Source organism: Canis lupus, chromosome 33, assembly GCF_003254725.2.
Source record: "Canis lupus dingo isolate Sandy chromosome 33, ASM325472v2, whole genome shotgun sequence".
NCBI lineage: Eukaryota > Metazoa > Chordata > Mammalia > Carnivora > Canidae > Canis > Canis lupus.
This window is the reverse complement of record NC_064275.1, coordinates 25,528,359-25,540,402: the sequence shown is the minus strand read 5'-3', so window position 1 is coordinate 25,540,402 and position 12,044 is coordinate 25,528,359. Positions and strand designations below refer to the sequence as shown.

The 12,044-nt window shown below is 38.4% G+C and overlaps 1 protein-coding gene and 1 long non-coding RNA gene across 5 annotated transcripts in view; one reads left to right on the top strand and one right to left on the bottom strand.

Annotated features, from left to right (window-relative positions):
• CASR (calcium sensing receptor) overlaps nt 1-7,925 on the bottom strand; it is a 92,048-nt gene extending 84,123 nt beyond the window's left edge. For 3 of the 4 annotated variants that reach the window (XM_025475536.3, XM_025475508.3, XM_025475547.3), the window contains exons 1-2: nt 7,326-7,925; nt 6,911-6,997 (exon numbers count right to left, since the gene is read on the bottom strand). The gene's annotated coding sequence lies outside the window, so the exon portion shown is untranslated. The remainder of the gene's footprint in view (nt 1-6,910; nt 6,998-7,325) is intronic. The other variant, XM_025475584.3, reaches the window with a different exon arrangement.
• LOC112677376 (uncharacterized) overlaps nt 7,352-12,044 on the top strand; it is a 56,186-nt gene continuing 51,493 nt past the window's right edge. Inside the window, exons 1-2 of the long non-coding RNA XR_004811528.2 lie at nt 7,352-7,926; nt 9,694-9,792. This is a non-coding gene — a long non-coding RNA (uncharacterized LOC112677376). The remainder of the gene's footprint in view (nt 7,927-9,693; nt 9,793-12,044) is intronic.

Sequence of the window (12,044 nt, the reverse complement as noted above, 5' to 3'; positions counted from 1 at the left end):
TTCATGAACAAATAAAATACAAAAAAAATGAATGAATGGACAAATATAGATTCAACAATAGAACAACTAGGAGGAAAATCAACAAGGAATAGAAATCTTGAACAATAGTATAAACCAATTAGACCTAAACAGACATCTGTAGAGCATTCTACCCTAAAATAGCAGAATGCATATTCTTTTAAGAACACACAGAACATTCTTCAGGATAGAATATGCTACAATGGGGACCTGGGTGGCTCAGTCAGTTAAGCATCTGCCTTTGGCTCAGGTCATGATCTTGGGGTCCTGAGATCAAGCCCCGCATCAGGCTCCCTGCTGCAGTGAGTCTGCTTCTCCTTCTTCCTCTCCCTCTGTGATCTCTCTCACTGTCGCTCTCTCTCAAATAAATAAAATTTTTTCTCTTTTTAAGATTTATTTATTTATTTATTCATGAGAGACACACACAGAGAGAGAAAGAGGCAGAGACACAGGCAGAGGGAGAAACAGGCTCCTGAAGGGAGCCCTATGTGGGACTTGATCCCAGGTCTCCAGGATCATGCCCTGGGCCAAAGATGGCACTAAACCACGGTGCCACCCGGGCTGCCCTAAATAAATAAAATCAAAAATATATATATATGCTATAGACTGAATGTTTATGTCTCCTCCAAATTCATCTGTTGCAACCTAAACTCCAATGTGATAGTATTTGGAAATGGGGCTTTTGACAGGTGATTAGGGCTCTGACCTTATAAATGGGTTTAGTGTCCTCATGAAAGAGGCCCAGAGAGCTCCCTTGCCTCCTTCCCCCTATGTGATGACACAGAAAAAAGAAAAGTGGGTCTATAAAAAGAAAGTGGGGGGGATCCCTGGGTGGCGCAGCGGTTTGGCGCCTGCCTTTGGCCCAGGGCGCGATCCTGGAGACCCGGGATCGAATCCCACATCGGGCTCCCGGTGCATGGAGCCTGCTTCTCCCTCTGCCTGTGTGTGCCTCTGCCTCTCTCTCTCTCTGTGTGTGTGACTATCATAAATAAATAAAAATTAAAAAAAAAAAAAGAAAGTGGGTCCTCACTAGCATTTAATCTACTAGAGCCTTGATCTTGGACTTACCAGCCTCCAGAACTGTAAGAATAAGTTTCTGTTATTTATATGTCACTAAGTTTATGGCATTTTGTTAGAACAGCCTGCATAGACTAAGATAGACCATATGTAAAGACATAAAATAAGCCTCAATTAATTTAAAAGGATTGGAATAATATCAAATATGTTTTCTGGACACAATGGAATGAAATTAGAAATTAATTACGTGAAGAAATTTGAGAATTTACAACTGTGTGGAAATTAAACAGTCTTAAATAACAAATGTCAAAGGAGAAATTACAAGGTATATTAGAAATTTTTTGAGATGAACAACATACCAAACATATAGAATGCAGGTAAAGCAGTGCTTAGAGGGAAATTTATAGCTATAAACATCTATATAGAAAAGAAAGAAAGATCTTAAATCAATAATCTAGCCTTCCATCATAAGAAACAAACAGAAAAAGACAGGAAAACTAAACATATAACAAGCAGAAGGAAGGAAAAAAGGACTAGAGTAGAAACATGTGAAACATGTGAAATAGAGAATAGAGAACTAATAAAATCAATTAAACAAAAAATTGATTCTTTGAAAAGATCAATGAAATTAACAAATCTTTAGCTAGATTAAATAGAAAAGAAAGAAAACACAGATTACTAAAGTAAGGAATGTAAGAGGTAGCATAACTACCAACTTTACAGAAATAAAAAGCACTATAAGAGAATATTATGAAAAATTATATGTCAACAATTATGAAATCTAGATTAAATGGATATTACTAGAAAGACAAAAACTAAAGAATGACTCAGGAAGACATAGGAAATTAGAATAGACCCATAATAAGTAAAGAGATTGAGCTAGAAATCAAAAAAATTCCTACAGGGAAAGGTCTGGGCCCAAATGGCTTCACAGATTAAATATACCAAACATTTAAAGAAGAATTAATATAAATTCTTCACAGACTCTTCCAAACATACAGGAGGAGGAAACACTTTTCAACTCATTATATGAAGCTACTATTACTCTAATACCAAAAGCATTCAAAGACATCACAGGAAAACTATAGATCAATATCCCTTATGAATATAGAAACATAATCTTCAACAAAATACTAGCAAACCAATCCAGCAACATATACAAAGGATTATATACCATGAACAGTTGGATTTATCCTAGTCATATAAGATAGGTTTAGCATCCGAAAATTATTATAACTGTATTATTAAAATAAACAACAAATACTACATGCTCAACAGATGCAGAAAAAGCATTTGACAAAATCCAACACCCTTTCATTAAGATAGAAACACTGAACAAACTAGGAATAGAAGAGAATTCCTCAACCTGATACCCAAGAGAATTGAAAACATATGTATATATGGTATATAAGCATATACCCAAGAGAATTGAAAACATGTCCACCAAAAACTTATATACAAGTACTCATAACAGCATTAATCTAATAGCCAAAAGTAGAAACAACTCCAGTATGGATAAATGACATATGGTATCTCCAATTAATGGAGTTTATTTGGCATAAAAAGGAGTTCAGTTCTGATAACTTTCTACAACATTGAAATCATGATACTAAGCGAAAAGAGCCAGGCCAAATGGCCATTCAGTTGTAGAATTCAACTTATATGAAACATCCAGGATAGGCAAATCTGTAAGCTAGAAGGTAAATTAATAGTTTCCAGGGGCTAGGTGGAAGAAAGGAATGAGGAGTGTCTATTAATAGATATGGAGATTCTATTAGGGGAGATAAAAATCTTCTGGAACTAGACAATGGTGATCAGTGCACAACTGTTACTATACTAAATACCACTAATTATACAATTTTAAAAAGGTGAACTTTATGGCATGTGACTTGTATCTTAATAAAGTTACTAAAAATAAGACAAAATGAAAAATCTGAAGATATCAATAAAAATAGAATAGAAAAATAGTACAATAAATAAATAAATGGAGAGTGATGCCATCTTATGCATAGAAAGATTTAATATTATTACCAGGGTATATTACCAAGGTATATTATTTGTCCCCAAATTATCATATAAATTTAGAGTAATCTCAATGAAAATTAATTGCTATTTTTAAAAAGTAATCCTTTTCTAGATGATTCTAAAGTTCATTCGAAAACGTAAATACACAGGAATAACCAACAAAATTTTGAAATAGGAAAGATATCAAGGAATTATTTTCTTCCAGTAGAATAAAAATTGTTATGAAGTTAATAATTAGAGAATGTAAAACTCAATCCAAGACTATGGATTTAGTTTGTGATAAATGACAACTGCTCATCTATTTTAGAAAAATAAAATCACACTTCACAACATACACAAAACAAAATTCCATACAGTTTACTTTAATTTAAAAAATTATTAGAATAAAAATAAGAGTATTTTAATAATCATAGGAGAGTAAGACCCTCCTAAGGTAGATGAAAACACAGGTGCCAAAAGAGACAGATGGATCTGACTATATAGGAAAATTAAAAATTTCTATATAACAGAAGCATTAAAGACAAAGAGACAGGAAATATTTGCAATATATACATATCAGACAATGTTATTTTGGTAATATTTAGAGGACTTCTGCAAATCAATAAGCAAAATATGAATAACTTAATAGAATAATGGGCGAGGTATGTGAACAGGCAATCACAGATGAAAGAAACACAAGTAGCTAATAATATGAAAAGATAGCCTCTTTAGCAGTTGTGAAAATATAAACTAAGGTGATATGGTATTTTTGACCACCAGATTGACCAGAAGAGTTTTATAGTACCCATGGTCTCCAACGATGGGAGGAATGAATATTTTCATACATGTTTGCTGAATGAACATTATAGTTGGGAGTTTAAATGGTATTACCTATATGGAAGGCAATTGACATTATCTTCCAAAAGTTCAAATATGTGTACTTTTTGACTTAGCTTTTTTATCTTTAAGAATGTAGCCTCTAAAAATAACTGTCAGTCAAAAAACATCTCCCTCCAGGAAATAAATGGAACTAAATAGAGAGCTTATCTTGTGCAGAGAAATTGGGATCCCCATCAGTATTGATGGGCATAAAAACTATATCAATATCTATCAAAAGTTCAAAAATATCCTACCATTTGACCTGGTAAATTCCATTGCTGATAATGTACCATGAGGGAATTATCCTATGGTAAAAAACTGTATACATAATGATATTTGACACCATTGGAAATGATATTTATGAAGATAATGTACTATTAACATAGAACGTACTTCTGAGATTATATTTTGCCAAAAAGTCCGGGTACTAGATTATATGTGAATTATCACCACAGATATGTTACACAAATAAATGTCTATTTGGAAAGCCCCCGCAGGCCCTTACCCTCATCCACCTGCTTCCCCATTCCCTGCCCCCTTGTCTGCAGGATTCTCGTGTCTGCCTCTGAGTTTGTCCACCCTGCAGCCTGCCTCTCTACTCTTTCCTGGCTTCTACCATTTCTTTCAGTATCTGGGGTCCTCTCTCCCCCGTGCTTCATTTCACATAGGCACCACCCTTCCTCATTCCTCAAGGCTGCAGGAATCTAGAGTGGTGGCCTATATTAGATTCCGACTGAGAAGTTAGGGAGCTCCGAGAGGAATCTGAAAGTAGCACTGGAAAAGAGCTTCAGAAGAATGTGCATTCTAGACTAGTTGCTAGAACTAGTTTTTCCCTCCTCTCAGTAGGATTCCAGTGCCAACCATTGAAATAGTGATGTGTTTTCCTCTCCTAGGGAAAAAAAAATAGTATGATTTGTTGGACTGAGGAAACATATGGTAGTTTTAATCACACACGTCTACTCTGGCTGGTGGGGCTGCCAAGACCTCTGTATTCCGAGGCTGGGTTCCAGTTCAGTGAGAAGGGTTAGCACCGCTCTCTGCCATGGCCCAAGTTACTGTTAACATTCTGTGGCTAAATAGGGTCAGATACGGAGCCCATTTCCACAGACAAGAAAGGAAATCAAATTCTCCAGCCTCAGAATAGGGACAGCTTGTGCTTTATATTAAACAATATAAAACAAGATTGTGCTTTCCTGTGAGATGGCGCTGCCCTCACATCCATATGCTGGAAGATAGATGAATCATGGCTCTGCGCCCTGGTCAGCCATGTCCACAGGCTGCTGCAGGGAGTCAAGGACAGGGCAGGAAATGACTCGGGGTTGCTTACCACACTTTGTCGCTAGAAAGGAAAGCCACCAATGTCTTCAGGATATTTCAAGGGGGATGGAATCTTATTAAGCTCCTGTTAATAAGCACAACTTCCTTATTTATCAAGATAATGTGGTCTGGGATTAGAGAGAGAGCCTAGTCTTTAGCTTTCAGGAAATAAACTATTTTTTTTCCTGTTTTACCCCACAGCTGTGCACCCAAGATTAACTATTTTACTGTCACAGGACTGACCTTAACTATGATGTATCAAACTCATATCTGAGTATTTAATTCTGTCTCTATTCTTGATTTACAAAATTATTGCCAGATGATCACAAGAAATCCATAATTATAAATATCAAACTTCCTTTCTAAAGAGTGGCTCAGGTTCTTTGGAGAAGAAAAATTCTGACCCTGTTTTTTTCTTTGCGGTAAGAGCAAAATCTCTTTGAATTTTAGATGATTTATTGATTAGGTCCATCAAATTTTCCATCAAAATTTCTTTCTTTCTTTTTTTTTTTTTTAAAGAATGCCTTTTCTTTTTATTTATTTATTTATGATAGTCACAGAGAGAGAGAGAGAGGCAGAGACACAGGCAGAGGGAGAAGCAGGCTCCATGCACCGGGAGCCCGACGTGGGACTCGATCCCGGGTCTCCAAAATCGCGCCCTGGACCAAAGGCGGGCACCAAACCGCTGCGCCACCCAGGGATCCCTCCATCAAAATTTCTAAGGTGAACTTTCCCCTTTCAGGTGGGGAGCCCTGCAGAATGCCTTCCTCCTTCCCTGAGTATCCCTTCTTATTCTGTGTCACAGACTGGTTTGGGACCAAGTTCAGAGGGAGTCTCCTTGTACCCCCAGGTACCAGGGCCCCAGCAATAGTTTCCTGTAGAGCTGAAGTTTCCATTAAATGCTCAGGGAAGCAGCCCGAAGTGGTGTCCTTGCAGGAAGCTCCCTACCCTAACCTCTGACAGTTCATGATTTGGCATTTGGTAGCTATGGAAGTGAAGCAGATGGCGGAGTAAAGAAGGTGGTTTCTCGCCGGGACACCTGCACCCCGATGTTTATAGCAGCAATGTCCACAGTAGCCAAACTGTGGAAGGAGCCTTGGTCTCCATCGAGAGATGAATGGATAAAGAAGATGTGGTTATGTATACAATGGAATATTCCTCAACCATTAGAAATGACAAATATCCACCATTTGCTTCGACTTGGATGGAACTGAAGGGTATTATGCTGAGTGAAATAAGTCAATCGGAGAAGGACAAACATTATATGGTCTCATTCATTTGGGGAATATAAAAATCAGTGAAAGGGAATAAAGGGGAAAGGAGTGAAAATATCAGTGATGGTGACAAAACATGAAAGACACCTAACTCTGGGAAATGAACAAGGGGTGGTGGAAGGGGAGGTGGGTGGGGGGTTGGGGTGACTGGGTGATGGGCTCTGAGGAGGGCACTTGGCGGGATGAGCACTGGGTGTTATGCTGTATGTTGGCAAATTGAACTCCAATAAAAACAAATTAAAAAAAAAAAAAAGATGGTTTTTGCTGCTCTGCGGGGGAAGTTAAAACCTAGGAGTTGACTAAAGACAGGCAGGGTGTGGGACAGGACTCTGGCCAGGAAAGAGAGGTACGGGGCCTGGGAGCGAGCCAGTGGTCTGCTGGGTAAAGCTAATGCCATGCACCTGTCCCTGGAAGGAGAGTCCACGCAGTGTGAATGGGGGTCTCGCTTCTTGGATTCCTGATGAGGATCCATGCTTGAATAAAGCCAGCTAGAAGGAAAGCAGTAAACACAGTTTATTTGAGGACAGGACACTGTCAAGAAGGGATAGTGGGGGGACCCCCCAGGTGTGTGGAGGCTACAGGCACCTCTTCCTTTTATGAGCGAACTAGGTCTCGGGTCATGGAGGGTGGTCTCTAACGAAGGCTGCTTCGGATCATCTGAAAAGTACCCTCTCACAAGTTGGGAGAGTTTTTGACCCTACAAAGTTTGTACCTGAGCAGTCATGCCAGCCTTCCCCCCCGCGCCCCCCGGGCCCCGGGGGGGGGGTAGGGGTTGAAATCACGGTGCAAATGCATTATGATGAGTCTATGGGTTACCTTGTGGCAGAGATGCAGAGGGATGCAGTTCATGTGCTGCACTGGCGGCCCTTGGTGCGTCAGCACTGGAGTCTTGGAAGTCACAAGGCCCAGATGTTGAAGATGCTGGATGTTGAAAGCCACAAAGTCCGGATGCTGCCCCCAGTCTTTTTTTTTTTTTTTTTTTTGTCTTTTTTTTTCCAGCTGAAAGGTCTATATTACTGAACCAATGAACGGGTATAGAAGCATAGTAACCAAGAAAATAATTTCCTTAGTAAGACTTGTCTATGGCCAGGCAGGAAGGACGTTTCCGTGCTGACAGGACAGGAACCTGTGATCCCCACGCAGCTTAGATATGTGGGCCGGTTGGCGGCCATCTTGCGACGTGCGACGCCTCCTCACAGGCCCAGCTCGGTTCTCCTCCAGCGCCTCCTCTTGAAGTTGTGCCTGATTTTATTACCAGTTTTCATCCGAATCCACTGGGGAGTGGGACGATTCTGCTTTTGTTTCTCGGCCAGGAATCGCTTGATTCTGAAAATCTTGTGGGAAGACACGGCGAGGAACAGGCAACGGCACACCACCAAGATGGCGGCGAAAACGAGAGAGGAGGAAACAGGCGGAAGTGCGTATTTATAAGATGCTGCCAGGGGCGGGGCTTAGGAGTTTACGTGCCTTACGTGCCCCCCCCTTCAAAGCCAGTGCCTCCAGGCTTCTAATGTGTAACCTGTTTATCACTGCTCTTGCCGGCAGCTCATGTCTAATTAACTGCTTGCTGATATGTTGAGCTTCAGTAGTCGAGCTGAGTTTTCCTTTTAGTTCAGCTCGACTACGAATGTTTATAAGCATTACCAGGTGTATTTATTTATTTATTTATTTAATTAAAAAAAAATTTTTTTTAATATATTTATGATAGTCACAGAGAGAGAGAGAGAGAGAGAGGCAGAGACATAGGCAGAGGGAGAAGCAGGCTCCATGCACCGGGAGCCCGACGTGGGATTCGATCCCGGGTCTCCAGGATCATGCCCTGGGCCAAAGGCAGGTGCCAAACCGCTGTGCCACCCAGGGATCCCGTATTTATTTATTTAAACAAAGAATATACACATTGCTCTGTTTCTGTGACCATGTCTACCTAGGGAGGTGGAAAATAAATAGGTCCAGCAAGGCACTTGGCCCAGGTGAATGGAGAAAATCTTTTCCTTCCCATGCTTCGGGGGCTTAACTGAGTGAATGCGTCTTGGAATGGCCCCGTGTTACTCTTTGCAGACCAATCACCAGGCCTCTGAAAGCCTCTATGGGGCTGCAAAGACCACCTGCTCATTTATCTTAGAGATGCATCCTCACTGTTTGAGAGAAGTCCCAATAATAAAAGTACAGCTAATCGAACAATAAAACATTTATTGAGCATCTACTATGTGCTCAGCACTGAGCTGGGTGCTCAAAAAATTACATATAAAAATATGATGCCTATCATATATTAAGTATTAACCCCCCCAGAAGACCGATTATTATTCATATTTTGTGATGAGGAATTGAGCTCAAAGTGAGTAAGATTAAGCAATCTTCCAAAGACCATGCAGCTGCTGAGGCAGAGATTTGATGGTAATTGCTCTCAGTTTAAGGAAGCACTGGGAGGCCCTTTCCTGCCATTTTAGGACTTCTTTTAAGATCTTGAAACCCTGAGGATATAATGGCTTATTTTCCAGACTCTGGTGTTAGGGAAAAATGTGGATTCATTGACTGCATGTTCGTCTTCTGTTTTTTCACAGTCCAAATATTTAGGTTTGGTTTTGTCATGAGATCTCTTATTACTGTGAGGGCTTTTCTCAAGGCACAGGAGGTGCTTATGTGCCACTGTTTCCAACAGTACTCAAAATGTACTTCTATTTACTTCACTATCTGTTTGCTCATCTAAGCACAGAGTATTTTATCTGGATCAGGTTCATCTGACAACTCCAGAGTGATTTTTCCACCCCTACATGCTCCAAATCCCTTACGCTAGGTGTTTTATTTTTCTGTCACCTCTTCATTGGCTCAGTTTTCTCAGAACTTTGTTTCTCAGAGCAAGTGTGACTCATGCCATGCTAAGTCAGCAGGGTGGCCAGGAGAAAGGGAAGCAGAGTCAAATTTGGGTCTATCCCTATTAGGGATGATGGCTCAGAGAGGAATAGTGTAAGACAAAAGACAAGTTGGTAGCCAAGGAATAATAGCCACGGGTATCAGACAATTACAATAAACCATGATGTGAGCTTTCATGGAGGTAAACGAGGCACAGTGGATGCTCCAACACCCATTCTCTCTCCCAGATTTTTGTTTTTCTCTTTCATCATATTTACTACTGAAAGGAGTGTGCATATTTAATTACCTCTTAAATGTATGTTCTTTCCTCTAGATTATGAGCTTCATGAGGGCAGGGGTCTTGCCTGCTTTGAATAAAGTAGTGAATCTACTGTATATCCAAAATTTATTCATCCACCATGCCTGAGACATAGTAAGTACTCAATATTAATTGAATAAATGAATAAATGAAATAACAGCCATTCTATTCTGAGAAGGAACAGGAATTGGATCTCATAGTAGATGCAATGTAGAAATGTTTAACAACAAATTAGAAATAGGTAAAAATATAGTTAGTGAATTACAAGATAGGGTAGAAAAAATGGCTAGAGAAAAAATAAACTGGAGAGTATAGATTAAAAGTTAAGAGGCAAGGAGGATAGTATGGGAAGACCTAACTCAATTAATCAGAACTGTAGTAGAAGAAAGAGAAATTTGGAGAAACAATATATGAAGAGATAATGGATCAAAATTTATTGGAAATGAAAACAGAAATCTCAATACAGCAATTTAAGAAGTTTAATGAAACCCAAGCAACATAAATAAAAAGCAACATACCTAGACACATCATATTGAACCTTCAGAATTCCAAAGACAAGGAGCTTTTAAAAGAACCCAGAATGAAAAAAAAAAAAAAAAGACAGACTGCTTTCAAAGGAGTGATATATATAGAAGTCAATTGACTTCTCAATATAACAAGGAAAGTTAGAAGACAGTGAGATGGTATCATCAAAAAAAAAATTGCCAACATAGAATTTTATATCTCAAGAGTAAGGGTTAATAAACAAAACAGTTTTTTAACAGCAGACTCTCACTAAAAGATCTAATGCATATATCTTATATAGACTGAAGTGATCCTAGCGGGATCCTTAGATGGAAGGCCTACAGTTTGTGAAGAAATAAAGAACAGTTAAAGTAGTAAATATGTAGTTAAATTGACTATATAAAACAGTAATGATGCCTTGTGATATTAAAAGAAAAGCTATGATTAAAGCACATGTCAAAAATCATATGTAAGTTGGAAGGGGTTTAAATTTAATATGTAAGTTGGAAGGGGTTTAAAATTGGGAAGGGGTTTAAATTGTATTAAAAGTGTATTTGGGCCTTATATTGTCCAAGAGGAGATACTGATTAATTGTACACTTTGATATTTCTGTAGTTATTTCTGTAGTAATCTTTAAAACAATGGAAACAAAACATTTAATTTCACACATAGCAGAAGATAAAACTAGAATACTGGAAAATACTTTATCTAAGAGAAGGCAAGAAAGGAGAGAAAATATTTGAACTGAATGTAATAATGTAAATGCTGCATAACCTACTATTTTATATAATTAAAGCAAGTTTTAGATGAAATTTATAGCCCTAAGTAAGTAGATCAGAAAGGAAAGACCCTGAAGATCAATGGATAAATCATCTATTTCAAGAAGTTAGAAATAACATGATAAAATAAGCCAAAAGAAAACAGAAGGAAAGAAATAACAAATATAAGAGCAGAAATGAATCAAGTAGGAAACAGTATAAAATAGAAAGGATCAGCAAATCCAAAAGGTAGTTTATTGGAAAGACTAATAAAATTGGAAGAAAGGGGGGAAGAGCAAGGGAAAATAAAGGTATAAATAACTAATGTTAGGAACGACAAAGGAGTCATCGCAACAGATCTTGCACTCATTATTATGATACCAAGAAGATTGTATAAACAATTTTATGTCAATAAATTTGAAAAGTTAGATAGAGTGGACAAATTCCCAGAAAAATACAACAAACAAAACTGAGTCAAAGAGAAAAGGCAAATTTGAATAGTGCTATACTACTAAAGAAATTGAATCAGTAGCCAAAAATCTCCTTGTTAAGAAAACTCCTGGCACAGATCACTTTACCAGCAAGGTCTGTCAAACATTAGATATAGAAATAATTCTAGGGACACCTGGGTGGCTTAGCGGTTGAGCGTCTGCCTCCTGCTCAGGACGTGATCCTGGGATCTGGGATCTAGCCCTGCATCGGGCTCCCTGCATGGAGCCTGCTTCTCCCTCTGCCTGTGTCTCTGCCTCTCTCTCTCTGTCTCTCATGAGTAAATAAATAAATAAATCTCAAAAAATAATAATAATTCTAGTATGAGACAAACTCCTTTAGAAAACAGAGAAGGAGTAGCATTTCTCTAACTCATTATTGGAAACTAATATACTTTGATACCAAAACTGGACTAGGACCAGAAAACTGGACAGGAGAGGAAAATTATCAGACATCTCCTGAAAATGGGTACAAAAATCTGAAGCCAAATATTTGACAAGCCAAATCTAGTCATGTATAAAAAGGATTAAAACCAAATTGCATTTACCTCAGAAACATAAAGTTGAGTAACTTTAGAAATACAATTAATTTAATTTACTACATTAATGGAATAAT